The 13,283-nt window shown below is 39.4% G+C and overlaps 1 long non-coding RNA gene across 1 annotated transcript; it reads left to right on the top strand.

Moving 5' to 3' along the window:
- The first annotated feature begins 4,713 nt into the window (after positions 1 to 4,713).
- LOC106496265 (uncharacterized) lies at positions 4,714 to 12,873 on the top strand. The gene is made up of 3 exons (XR_010883567.1): positions 4,714 to 4,946; positions 6,330 to 6,389; positions 11,621 to 12,873. It is a non-coding gene; the product is annotated as an uncharacterized lncRNA (long non-coding RNA).
- Positions 12,874 to 13,283: the final 410 nt, after the last annotated feature.

Raw genomic sequence — 13,283 nt, 5'->3', positions numbered from 1 at the left:
ACAGAGTTATCACATTTTGAGACCACTTTTGAACTTCACTGGGAGGAAGGATGTAAAAGTTGCTTCCAGGGAGTTCAGAGCAGGGTAGTTTGGAACATGAAGATGTGTGCACACCTCTCCTGTCATGCAATTATATAGGCAGAGAGGGGCCTGAAGCTGAGTTCAGTATCAAGATTCAACTGTAATTGTCCATTAAGACTTTAGCACATTTTTGAAGAAGGACAAATTAGGGCAAGGAAGAAATTCTCTTTGTTAGTGCTGATTGGATCACCAATATGTGCATGGAGCACTCTTGAAAGCAACAGAAAAACAATCTGAAAATATGCAGCAGAAATTAAATGGTCAATTTAATACAGACAAAAGATGACAAAAACTGTTAAAAAGTGGTTTTATTTAAAGGAGGAATTTTAAATATTAAAACTATATAGCATTTAAGATTTGTCTTCTCTAAAAGCTTTTGTATCTTTTAGCATACTTCAGCACATTTGGAAGCTGCTGTTCAGAAAAATAGCCAGGAATAAAATAGCAGAAAGTGTTATAAAGCAGGTTTGAGGTTCACTGGAACAATTACTTGGTCAAAAAGCACTTACCAGTTCTGCCTGCAGACACAGTCCAAGAAAACTGGGTTCAGATGCATTGATGTCACTGAAAATCAGTCACTTATTTCTGTTCATGAGCAGGATGCTATACGCAGCCATTAATAGCGTTAGATATAAATGGAACGCTATAACATAATCTGTGCTTCTTTATGTGTAACAAACAATAACCATAAATTTCTGTATTAATTGTGTATTTTATCTTTATGCCAAAATGCCAGTTATTTCTGGGATCAGCTTAGTTTCAGTGCTCTCATTCAGCTAGAGGAATGAAGAGGAAGCCTTAATAATTGCCTAAGAATTTACACATTTTATCATCATTAAGAAACACTTGCTACAGCAAGGATCCCTAATGGTTCTAACTAGCTCTCATTGGGAGCATCAAAGCCAGTTTAAACATGGCAGATCACACAAAGAAAGGCAGACCAAGAGTCCAGGGGAGCTAGGAGAGTATAAATTGTTTCATTTCAGGTAAGAAGGAAACCCAGATAATATTATATGTACGTTTGGTGGCCCATATGCCTACCATTCGCTAGGTCACGTAAGAGCCATGTAGTCACAGTCAAGACATTGTTGAATTAAAGGCAAAAGTCCTTCTCAGAGGGAAGACGTGATGGCTCAGGCTCAATTTCATACTAATGTGGAAACATGGACCTGTTTCAGAATAACGGCAGGGGCAGAACAAGCTCCCATTTGCCATCTATGTACGGCTCAGAAAGGCAATCTCTACAAGCAAATGTGGGGACATTTGCTTGTAGTGAAGTATGAGTTTATATAGGAATAAATGTTGACATACTGAAGGTTTTAAAAATCCTTCCCACATCCCCCACCACAAATTGAAATGCCTCATTCCAGCTGCTAAATTAAAGCACTGATGGCCAATCTCTCAGGTCCCTGAAGCCAAATGCAGGAGCACAGAAAGCTGCGGGGCTGTACATGGTCGGTATACACAGAGAAGCACACTTGGGTCTGCACTAGGAATAGGGGGATGACAGGATTTTCCCTGGAGATGTGTAACAGTGAGATGACTCTCCCTGGAGACTGCCTCAGAAACTGTAAAAGATAGAGCAGTTCAGCTGCCACAGAGCTGCAGCTGGGGCAACGACTTTCTGGGCAGCCAGTGTCCCTCGAAACACAGCTCCTGCAATTTATTTTGGTCAGGCAAATTACACTGGAGTGTTGAGCCGCTGGAGTCTGTCCCGGGCTGCGCAAGTATGAATGAAAGGTATAAGCACTGCAGCCACAAAAGATTTTAAAATAATATGGTACAGCATCTAAGTTTCTTGTGCCCTGCTGTTCCAAGAGAGATATACCCATGAGTCAAGATAAACAAAGTTATCTATGCATGCACTAAGCTAAATCTTAAGATAGGCATCCATAAAAGCCAGCATGTTGAGAAGATTCTTCAGTCAGAAAATGCCAAAGAAAAAGCTGAGGCTTACATCTCCCTCTCCCTGGAAGGAAATATTTTACTGTGGGCTGCAGGGGAACACTTCTTTCTGCATGTGTTCGTCTGCAAAGAGGTTTCTCCTGGAGTTCAGCAGTTAAGAGAAATTTAACCATCCCCTCATAAACAGCTGCAGTAAGAGGAGGCAGTGTTATTATGGGTAACACCTGTTTCCCTAGACAAGCCATCTCTAGTTGCTTGCTAGGGCTGAGGAGGACCCAGAAGGACATAAACCCACAGCTCTCACTTCCAGGTGAATGCTCTGATCACAGGATAGTCTCACATAGTGTTCTCTTACTTGCTGTTATTAAAATTATCTTGCTTCTCAGGAAATATTAAATATTCATTAAGCTGGAGAGAAAACATGAAAAAAGGAAGAAACATGTATCTGGGAAGATGAGGTCTGTACTCCAGTCCACACTTCTGTGAATATTTCCACATTGCATGTCAAATGAAAATAGAAAAATGGAAAGTGTTAATGCCCCCAAATGCCCCGTATCTTCAATACTGCCCTAGAAGGTGAGTGAGATTCAAGCTCTCTTAGGCAGAGAGAAAAATTTCAGTCAAAGGTTATCAAGAGCTGCACACACAGAAGTTTGCTGGATAGTTTTGGATTATAAGGTGCAGATGTTTTCTATTTAAAATAATTTAGCAGTTATACTAAAGAGACATCAAAGAAAACTTAAGAGAGTAGCATTTGCAGTAGCAGGAAACTGTAAAATAAGACACTGAACAAATACTTTACATGTACAATGTCAGAACAAATTAAGGGAATTAATGCATGTATCCTCTGAAATGTATTACATAACTCAGAGGTCAGCTCCACACAGTTAAAAATAGCCAGGGCCCAGATTTGTGATTATGTTTCCTGTACTTGCTTATTCATATTGTGTATTGTTTATTGTTCTTTAGAGTGTTTGTTTCACAAGTAAATGCATTTTTCTTATGTAATCATGTGAGAGCTCTAGCTGTCAGCCATGACTGAATAAGGTGGATTATCTACGGCTAAAATTTTTAGTCTGGCTTCTGTTCTCCATACTTTGCAACCCTAAATATTCCTCCTTCCTCAGCTGTTTGCATGTAGAAACATTCATGTACACTCACACAAATAGTCACATAAAAATTCCATGTATTCCTCCCATTCTGTCACAAAAAATATTCAGCCTAGAGGGCTGTCTTGAAACTTAGAGAGAACAACAAGCAAGAATAGTAAATAACTAGTAAAATATCCTGCAGCAAAAGACTCTCATGTCTTAGATTAGGCAATATTTAAAAGTTTTGCCTATACAACTAAACCAGTAATAATGTCCTAGCAGGGATAAAGTTCACACTGGCAAAATAAGTAAGTTAATCCAATCATAGAAATAAGTTTTATTTTTATGTCTGTATTATAGCATAAAGATCAGCATTATTCTCAGTACACAAACTTCATCAATTATAAAACAAACACCAACCATCTCTCACCAGCGCTACTTCTCAAAGAAAACATAAGAAATTGCTAGCAAGATTTAGCCTCGAGCTATTCAAAGCACAGTTCTGCTCCCCACTCTCCTTTATTCCCAAGACAGAAAAGAAATTTGCTGCAGATAAAACGCAACTGCTCAGCTGCTCTCTCCTAAAATCCTGCAGGTGAAACTCTCTGCTTTCAAACCAGATCCCAGGGAGTAGGTAGGGGAATATTCACTCTCACGAGTTAAGCTCCTAATTTAGCCATCTAGTTTAAGTAGTAGGAAGGAGATAAAAGCTTTTCCAGAGCGCAATTCATAACTCAAATGGAAACTCTGAATTACTCCCCCCTAATCTCTTTGCATTAATGATAGAGTAAGTCGTAGGGAAGTGAGTGCCCACCACCGGTAGGTGTGAATGTTTACTTGACCTTATTCAAGTGAAGCTGAACCCCAGGAACGGAAGGGGGAGTATCCTGACCTCCCACCTTGGTCCCCTGCGGGTGAGTAACATGAGACGCAGCCTTAGTATCGGGGGTCAGCTCTCTCTCCATGAGATGAGGCTCAACATTAAACCTTGATCCTGCAAGCACTTTGATGTTCAGTGCACCGTTGTCAAGTCGGTAGCCCTGTTGAGTTCATGGAGGCTACTTACACATTTAAAATTCAGCCTGCATGTTGCTGGGATTACTGTATTTAATGCAGGACGTCCCTAGAGAAAGGCATGCGTTCTGAGGAAATTAAAGTGACGCGTAAACCTGAAAAGGGGTTGATTCTGAGCATTGTTTTCAGGTTGCAATGTATTTCGAATATTTTGGCATTTACTTTAAAATAAGACCAAACTAAGGAGGGTTTACAGAACTGACAACCGGGAAAGTTTTTTCCAGTTATCCAGTTTCCAACGATCAAGCAACAAAGCCGGAACTTACTGTCAGGGCCCTGAGGGACCCCCCCCAGCCCTCCCCGTCCCACCTCCGGCCTCCCCCAGCCCCGGCCCCATCTCAGCGCAGCCCCGCGACGCCGCAGCGGTGCCGGCTCCTGCCCCGGCCCGGCCCCGGCCCCGGTGCGGCCCCGGTGCGGCCCCGGTGCCCGACGCCCCCGGGGCTGGGGCTGCCCCGGCCGCCCCCCGCCCTGCTCCCTCACGGCGGGCGACGGGCCTGGCGGCCAGGTCCGGCCCGGGAGCGCCGGCGGCACGGCAGCCTTCCCAGGAGTCGCTCCGTTGATAAGCAGGCCGGCAGGACGCGGCCAGAGCTGCACACCTCGCTGGCTCGCGGCGGAGCCGGGTTAGATTCGGTGGCCTCCGTGCTACGCGCAGGAAACCCCCGCAGAAGACAGCCTGCGAGTCGCCCCTGAAAGCGAGCAGGTCGCCTCTGCAAGGGATCAGGGAGAGCCCGCGACCAAGGCGCTTAGGTACTCTGCTGAATTTGACCAAGAGCCAGGTCCATCCTTTGGAACCAGGTAAGGAACCCGTCTGCTCCCCGGGGCAGCCCGGAGCGCCAAGCCGCCCCCGCGTCCGGGCTGCAGCCGCCCCGCGCCGCGGAGCCGCGTGCCTAGTCCTTATCTGAGCTTCGCAGGCGGCCCCTTTAGGTGTCAGCCTGGCCCTGCGAAGAGTGATTGCGGGAGCTGCAGAGCAGAATAATTACAGCAGGATATGAAGGAGCGAGACTTTAATAATTCATGAGAGATACTTAACTTGCGAGATTTTAATTATGTCTTTATCGGTCCTTTATTTAAACTTCCAGTGTAGCCCAGCAAGAGAGTAAGCTGATATCTCCTACCGTGGTGTGCTATGGACAAACTTTTGGAAAACGTAATTCCGGTTTTGATTGTCAAAATGGCTTTGAGTTTTTGGTTAATACTTTACAAAAATTGTATAGGTGTATGCTACTTAAAGAGTTAAAATGCAAACCTCTGAGATTTTTAGAAAACAAGTTTTTTTGTCATAATTGTCCTGATTATATTTTATCTAACATTATAGTGAATGAAATGAAAAAAAAAAAGGGGGGGGACAATGTATTTAAAGGTGTTTTTCAAGGTTATTCTTCTTAACAGGTTAATAGAACTTGTATAAATTCCTGAGTGATTAATTCAGCACTAGTTCTGACTGTGAAATTAACAATTTTTATATATTTTGAAGCAAGATTCTTATGCATTAATATTTCTTTTACTTTTAGTAACTGTTGGTTCCCACAGTCAGGACTGACTTCCTGCAGTGACCTCTAACACCTCCCCAGACTATTCACCTCACTGAGGAAATGCAGAATTGGTCCAACACTCTCTGGTTACATTTTCCAGCCAACACAAAGCATTCTAATGACATACAACTGATGACAATTAACAACAAATTATTATTTCATCATTAAGGAGGACAACTTCTTGATGAAGAATTATAATATGTATGCAAAATCAGGCCCTGTTGTTCAGTAGGCCAGAATCAAAGAAAGTATCGTGTTACAGGTAGGGCTAAGACCTTGTATCAGTAAGTATTGTAGAGCTTTAGGACCTATTTCTTGAGGAAGCTCTGAGTTTCACTGGAGGTCTTTTTCAGAACATTATCCAAACTTCTGTCAAGAATGACATATGTATTCTTGATCCTGCCTTAAGACAGGAGATTGGACCAAATGATATCCTGATGTCCCTTCCAGCCATATTTTTTCTACGATTCTGTATTATTGTACCTGTGACTGGTAATTTATTGCTCAAGATTCCTTTGTTCTAGTTTTGCCAGCTTAAATTTACTCAGATCTGAAAGAAGGGGGTGAAATTTCCTCCTCTAACCCAGTCCAACTTGCTCAAGGCTAGTTCAATAACTTGAATTTTTATTTATTTCCCTGCCAACAGACTCAGCAGAAACAGATTTCTCACTGGAGACACAGAAAACTTGGGGAATTGCAAAGTTTAGTAAGTAATTTCTGCATGCCCATTTAAATCAGTACTTTCTGTTCCTTTCACCTGCCTCTTATTTCTTCTCTTCCCTTTTCTCAGTTCTAGAAAACACAAAACTAGCCACCTCCCGGGATAACACTGGTCTTTTGTACAGGTAAAGCTTCTTATTTTGCTGCCTCTGAGACTAGCTTATTCTAAGTGGGCTCTTGGTTCCTCTGTGCTTTGTGCTACCAGCTATAGATTCTTAGTGAATCCTTTAGGATAGCATGGCTTGGACAGTAAGGAATCACAGTCCAAGAGTTCTTTTTCCCAAGAGATAATTGGGGTAAACTAAAAGAAAAGGAATACAATTAAGCAAGGGATTGAAGCATTTCAAAATGGAAAATATTAACCAACAGTATAGAACCAGATATTGAAAGCCCATGAATTGAGCCAGCCTATTGAAAAGGTCAAAACTGGTGTATGGAGTATGACTTAAGAAGCCAGAATTCTTTGATGGGAATCTGACAGGTTTCTCCCTTGACTCAATTGAGTCCTTCAAGGACTCAAGACCTACCTGTTTCCTAGCTGCCTACAGCAATGGGGGCCAGCATTCAGTCCCCCTTGTTAAGAGAATAACGACCCATAAGGCAGAGAGCACTAACCAAAGCAGCCAGATCTTTCTATCCATATGGTCCTGTTCTAGTCCTAGTAATTCCCTAAATATTCCCTATAAATATGAAGGGTCTATCTAATCTCATTCATGTGTCTTGATGGAATTACACTTGCTGTTGCAAGCCTGGCTGCCTTTTTTGACATTTTTGCTTATGATCTAGCTTCCAAAGGCTGCTGTGATATCTCCAGCTTAGGTGAGACAGGCTGTCTAAATTGCACTTCCACTCTCCATTTCTAAAGGCACAAGCGAGCTACACATAAGACCAACTATATTCAGAGCAGTCCTGAAGTTTAAGGATGGCATGAGCTTTCATCTGATTAAAAGTGTTTTCCTGATTAAAGGCTTAAGTCTCTTTTACAGGTCTACTCGCTTGAATTGAACACATTTTTCTCAAAACCAATATTTTCTGAAACAGCTGCAGCTGGACAGCTAGATATATAAAAGAACTAAGACAATGAAGATAAGTGGCTTATGAAAAAGGAACAAGATTCATACACATGGAGACTTGAAAAAGAAATTCCAACAAAGAGTTTGATCATTTTTAGGGACTGTCTTTTGGTTTCTAATCAAAGGTCATTCTGCTCTTGGATGTAATTCACAGATTGAGAATAGAATGGTTCGGGTCCCCGGAACATCACTGGTGTCTTGTGACAGGGTCATAGCTATGCTGACTTCTCTCCCCCATGTAGCTAGAGGCTGTGACCACCCCTGCATGTAAGATGTGGATATGTGGTATTTTTCCCAGGCTGTATACTTGCTGACAGCCTAACTGGCTATTGTTCCTGACTCTTTAAAAAAGAAAATAAAAGAGGTTTTGGGTTGGTCCCCTCCCTTTTTGTCCTCTTGCCATTGTCTGCTCCCTGTTTCTGTCAGTTAAGTAGTCCAGCTGTAAGCTTTTGCAATACTAATCGCTACCCACACATTACCCAAAGAACAACATTCCTGTTCCCACCCCTTCTCTGAAATAACAGGCTGAGGAAAAATGTTACAGACAACCAGGCAATTTCTTTTTTCCTTTTCTTGCAAGAATAGGCTTTCTTGTGAGGTTTCCATCATTTTGTGGTTTGTCTGGCTCAGAGAGACCACGTGCCTCTCTCACGATTTTAAGTCCAACGCAAGACACAGCTAAAAATCCAAGGAGAAAACAAAAAAAAGTAACTCTTTTTTTCTTTTTTTCCCCAGGGCTCAGATACAACTTTAAAGGGTTGAACCACATTTTAACATTTTTAGAATGAGTTTGTAATTCATTGAATTATAACCTGTAGGTAGGACAATTAAAAGAAGGTGACACGGGATTGCTAATACATAGTTTTAAATAATTACCAATATCTCTGTCCAAACACTTTATTTCAACTGAGCCATTAGAGCAGCATATTTATTATATATATACACATATTTTACATTTATTATTGTTTTTTGTTTCCCATATAAATCAGCAAAACTTACCTAGTCAGTTCAGAGTTAAGTCTTCATTTCAGTCCTTCACAGATCTGTGTCCCAGCCTCTCCCCTAATGGGTGATAGTTGTTCACCCTGATCAAAGAATCTCTGTTCAAAGTCTCCACCACAGAGACTGTCCTGTACCCAGACTCTCACATATCAGGGGAATGGACTTGTCAGCTTACCCCATCTGTTCATGGGGGATATTAGAAGCTGAGCTCTCTTTAATGATTTATGGTCAGATCATACCCTTTACAAAGTGAATTAATTTTGAAGCTGGCCCTGGTATCCAGGTAACTTGCTAAGATAACAAGATCCTTGGATCTCTAGAAATTTTCTGATTAAGGTCAATTGTTAGGGTTAGCTGTGTGTAACAGAGAGAAAACTATTTCTTTAACTGTTATACTGAAGTTGCACAATAATTTTAAGCTCCAACTTGGAGTTCTCATTTATCATCATCCAAGAACATTATAATTACTGTGACTGGGAGCCACCGTTCTCAGTATTTTTGGTAACATGTAAGCAAGAGACAGGAAAATTTCTTCCCACTCAAACCTTACAAATAATTTGGTATTCTACAATATTTAGAGGGTAGTAAACAACAAAATACAGGAAAAGCATGGCCTCATCTTTTACAGGCAACTGTTTTTCTTTTTGAGCAATTCCTTGGAAAACAACTCCTTGCATACATGTTTTTGTGAAACTTCTCCAAAGTTGTAAGTAAATGAATATATAATGGCTTTGTTATATATGCTACTGTTTTTAATTAAAATAAATTTTAAAAAATAAATTAAAATTAAATTAATTAAAAAATTAAAGAATTAAAAAAATTATTTTCAAAGAGGCCTTCAAGCTCAGTTGTCAAGAAAATATGACCTTAGCTATAATTATAAAAAAAACCTCCTCTAATTAATAATGCTCACCACTGTTTATTTTGTCTGAACATGTAATACGTGTTTACTAGGGATTCATCACAGGAGTCCAAGAATGATAACCTAAATAGATTTATTTTAAAAGCTGTAATAAGTAAGTTTGCAATTTCCCTGATGATGCCATATTCCTGTAAAATGGCATAATTTCACCATTTCAGATTCATGAGACTAACTTTGTTGCCATGTTCAGATAATGTTAAACAATTCAAACCATTGTGATAAAGTATCATATTTAAATCATGGGTGAAAAGACTTTAGAACTAAAATGCTAATCTAGCATGTTTCTTGCTGAACTGTATTTCACTTTTCTAATATTTGTTTAATCTTGGTTTGCTCACACTTTCCATTTCACTCTTGCACTACTTCCAGTAGTGCAATATGCACTTCCAGTTAAGTGGTTCAGGCTTGATTAAAATACTGTAGGTGGCACTGCAGAGCATATAACTATTTTTTTTCCAGTTGAAGCCACTCCTTTATAGTTCACATTACTATACATTATGGAATAGGCATAAGTAGAAATCCCTTCTCTTTCCTGAAATTTCATGACCTTTTCAATGATCATTTCAGAATGTCACTACTTAGGTCAAATCTTGTGAAATGTGCCATAAAACATAAATGATTAAAGGGTTTGTAAGATTAAAGATGCTTTTTTCTCCTTTATCACTACTGTGGGTCACTGTCTCTCCCAGCTATACAGCTCTGCCTACTCAACCTTTGCACGTTTCTCAACATTACTCAACATTAACATGGGCTATAATGAAAATTTTTTTCTTAGAGAATGACCCAAGCTTTGGGACTTCAGACCAAGAGTGATTACTATGAGTCTGTGACGAGTTATGTCCAGATTTAAGCAAAAAAGATTCAGTCTAAACAGTCATTTTCCAATAACAGCCAAGATAATTACACTGTGAGAGGAATACTTTCTAAATATACTAGTTGCTGAAAAACATAATTTACAGCAAAATGCAGCCCAGAACTAGCAATGGATGCTTTTGCTTCTCTGAAGTATTAGATAGTGTATCAGGTCTACTGGGAAAGCTTGGCTGATGCCGAATGACAGGCACTAGATTCATTCAGTCAACAGATCCAGAGTCAGGACCAGGATTTCATCAGTAGTGGTTTAACCTAATCTATTTTTACTTTGTGCTGAACTGGCCGGGAAGCACACACAGAGACTTCTTTTGAGGAATATTAACATGTCCCTTTCTAAACTCTTCACTGTACAGCTGGGCATCTCTTATCAATTGCAGCTGTGTAAGAATTAGCTAGACTTAGACTGCTTTCCCGAACTTCTTTGCTTTTCTCTCAGCAATTTGCAAGCGCTAATAATATGGACACAGCAAACAGAAGGCTTGGGCCTGAAGTGAGTTACTAACATACCCATTTTATAATGGGATATCCAAACGAGACAGACAATGGTGATTATAGACCTTTGGAAGACTACAGTGAAGGAAGGAATGAGGTGTTATATTTTCTACAGAAGACAGCACTGAGTCCACTTTTGAAAAATACTGTCCAATCAATATTATGCTATAATCATGGACACCATTCAAAAACAGCACCTGAGTGCCTGACGGTCTTGAAAGCCAACATTACATTGATTAAACAGGCTTAATTTATTTAGCTTATCAAAGAGAAATTACAAGGTAGACTTGATCACAGTTTATAAGTACTCACAGAGGGATAAGATATCTGACAGTAGAAAGTTTTTTGATCTGGACGACAAAAGGATAATGAACTTCAACAGCAAAAGAAGCAAAAATTAGGCAAATTAAAACTTTTTAGTAAATGACAATTATAAAAAGAAACATGGCTAGGATAATTAACCACTGAACAGCCCACTATTGGAGGAGCTGATACTCAATAATCCAAAGACTTTACGATTAGATGCTAATAAGAAATATCTTATCATCCAACAACAAGGTTCATAATTTGATGCAGGAATTTTGGGATAAAATATTATGCCCTGTAATATGAAGACAGGCTGGCTAGATGATCACACAGGTCCTCTGCTGGCAAAAAAAAGTATTTAACTTTCCTAGTACTGATAACAAACATGTAAGTTTTGTTTTATTTTTTAAAAAAGTAACTTTGAATTCAAGACAATGTAAGAATATGGTTTCTAAATGTAACTGTGGCAGAAGACTAGCTATAATTTATGGTTGAACATTCATTTTTCTTTTCCATTTCTCACCCTCCCTTTAATGAAACATTTCACAGATTTCACTGGAAAGAAGATTGTAGATGGAGCCAAGGAGAAAAAAAAAGTCTTTGGGATAAGAAATCAGCTGGTTGAAAATATTTCTGCACAATTCTTTTATGCAGAGTCAAGAGGAGAAAATCTACCTCCAAAATGTTGAGCTCATCCTTTCACCTACAAAGTTGTTTTCAGCCATTTTTTCAGCATTCAGCTGTTGTCTAGATAAGGTATTACTTCATCAGAAAGGAAAGAGTTTGGACAATTAAAGATTTCTAGTCAGCATGGTGCATCATGCCATGTGCTATATCATCAAATAACTCTGGCTGCTCAGCTGGTATTTTGAGGAAAGTATAAAGCAGTCTGGGGAAGTAAGGACTGTCATCTCTATTTCTGTAGAGATGGGATGATCAGAGCGTCCTTGTTATATTAGTTTTTCCTGCAATTATGGTTCCCTGGCCTCAGCACTGTAAACTGGAAAAACAGTACTTTATGATTAAGTCCCAGGATAAAGGGAATGCCAAAGTTTTATATCATTTTCATATTCTCCCACAAAACATACACAAAATCACAGGCTGGTTTGTCCCCAAGCAGTTTTTATTTCACAAATCAGCTGATTTCTGGTCTCATATACATATTTAACTTCATGTATAAAAAAAAGATACTACAAAATAATTTTTGAAAAACTGTGAGAACATGAGTGAATTAGTCTCCTGCAGCACGGTCCAAAATACAGTATTCAATGCTGTGCTGTATTTTACAGATTTTTAAAGTAATTCCTCATTTTATTCTGCTTAATCAAATCCTAAAACTCTTTTTCACAAAGACCAAGGGAAACAAATAGCCATTTCCAAGTTACAAGATAAATAGTCACAGGCAGTGATTCATCTTCAGTGAGCCTACATGTGAAAGTACTTATTCCAAGGAAATGAGAAACAAGTGAAAGTGTACCATTTGATGCAATTCACTAAGCTAGTTCTGTGGAATTGTCTTTCTCTGGCAATTTGATGTCAAAAAGAACATAATCGTAAAATGCTTACTACATCTGTGCTACATGCGTTTTAACAGCATGGTTAGAGGGAAAAAAAAAAGCTCAATTTTTAATGAGTAACAATTCAGGACTACTTTCAAAGTTATCATGACAATCCAGGAAGAATCAGTAATTCCTAAATATAGTGGGGGTAAAATTATTTTTTTCTGAGTTTACACCTGTTTATTACCCTGCCTTGCTCCAAAGTATTTTTGTAGTGTTACAGCATGTTGGTTAAATCAATTTACTGCCTTTTTCTATATTTAAATGCTTAGATTTGGAGGAAGGGAACTACCTTTTTTGTTATAAAAGCAGTTGTTGATATTTTATAAGTATTTTTTCATTAAAAAGATGTGAAAAAAATCTGTTTTGACCTTCTGTACAAACAGTATTTAGCATCAAAATCCTACTAAGGTGGCAGGCCCCTGTGTCATCATTTCTTCAGGGTCAAAGTCTAAGGAAACAGATATTGCTCCCATGAATGAATAAGGATCTGTCTAATGCTAGACTATTGAAAAAACATTTCAGACCAATGCTATATGAGTTAGGATGTCCTCCCTTCTCTCTGTTCTGTGTATCAGAATGTACATTGATTGACCTTCATTTATTGTTTCACAGTACTTCCTAAGGACAAAGTATCCAGGTCCTGCTGGCAT

Source organism: Apteryx mantelli, chromosome 2, assembly GCF_036417845.1.
Source record: "Apteryx mantelli isolate bAptMan1 chromosome 2, bAptMan1.hap1, whole genome shotgun sequence".
Taxonomy (NCBI): domain Eukaryota; kingdom Metazoa; phylum Chordata; class Aves; order Apterygiformes; family Apterygidae; genus Apteryx; species Apteryx mantelli.
This window is presented reverse-complemented; position numbering and strand designations above follow the sequence as displayed.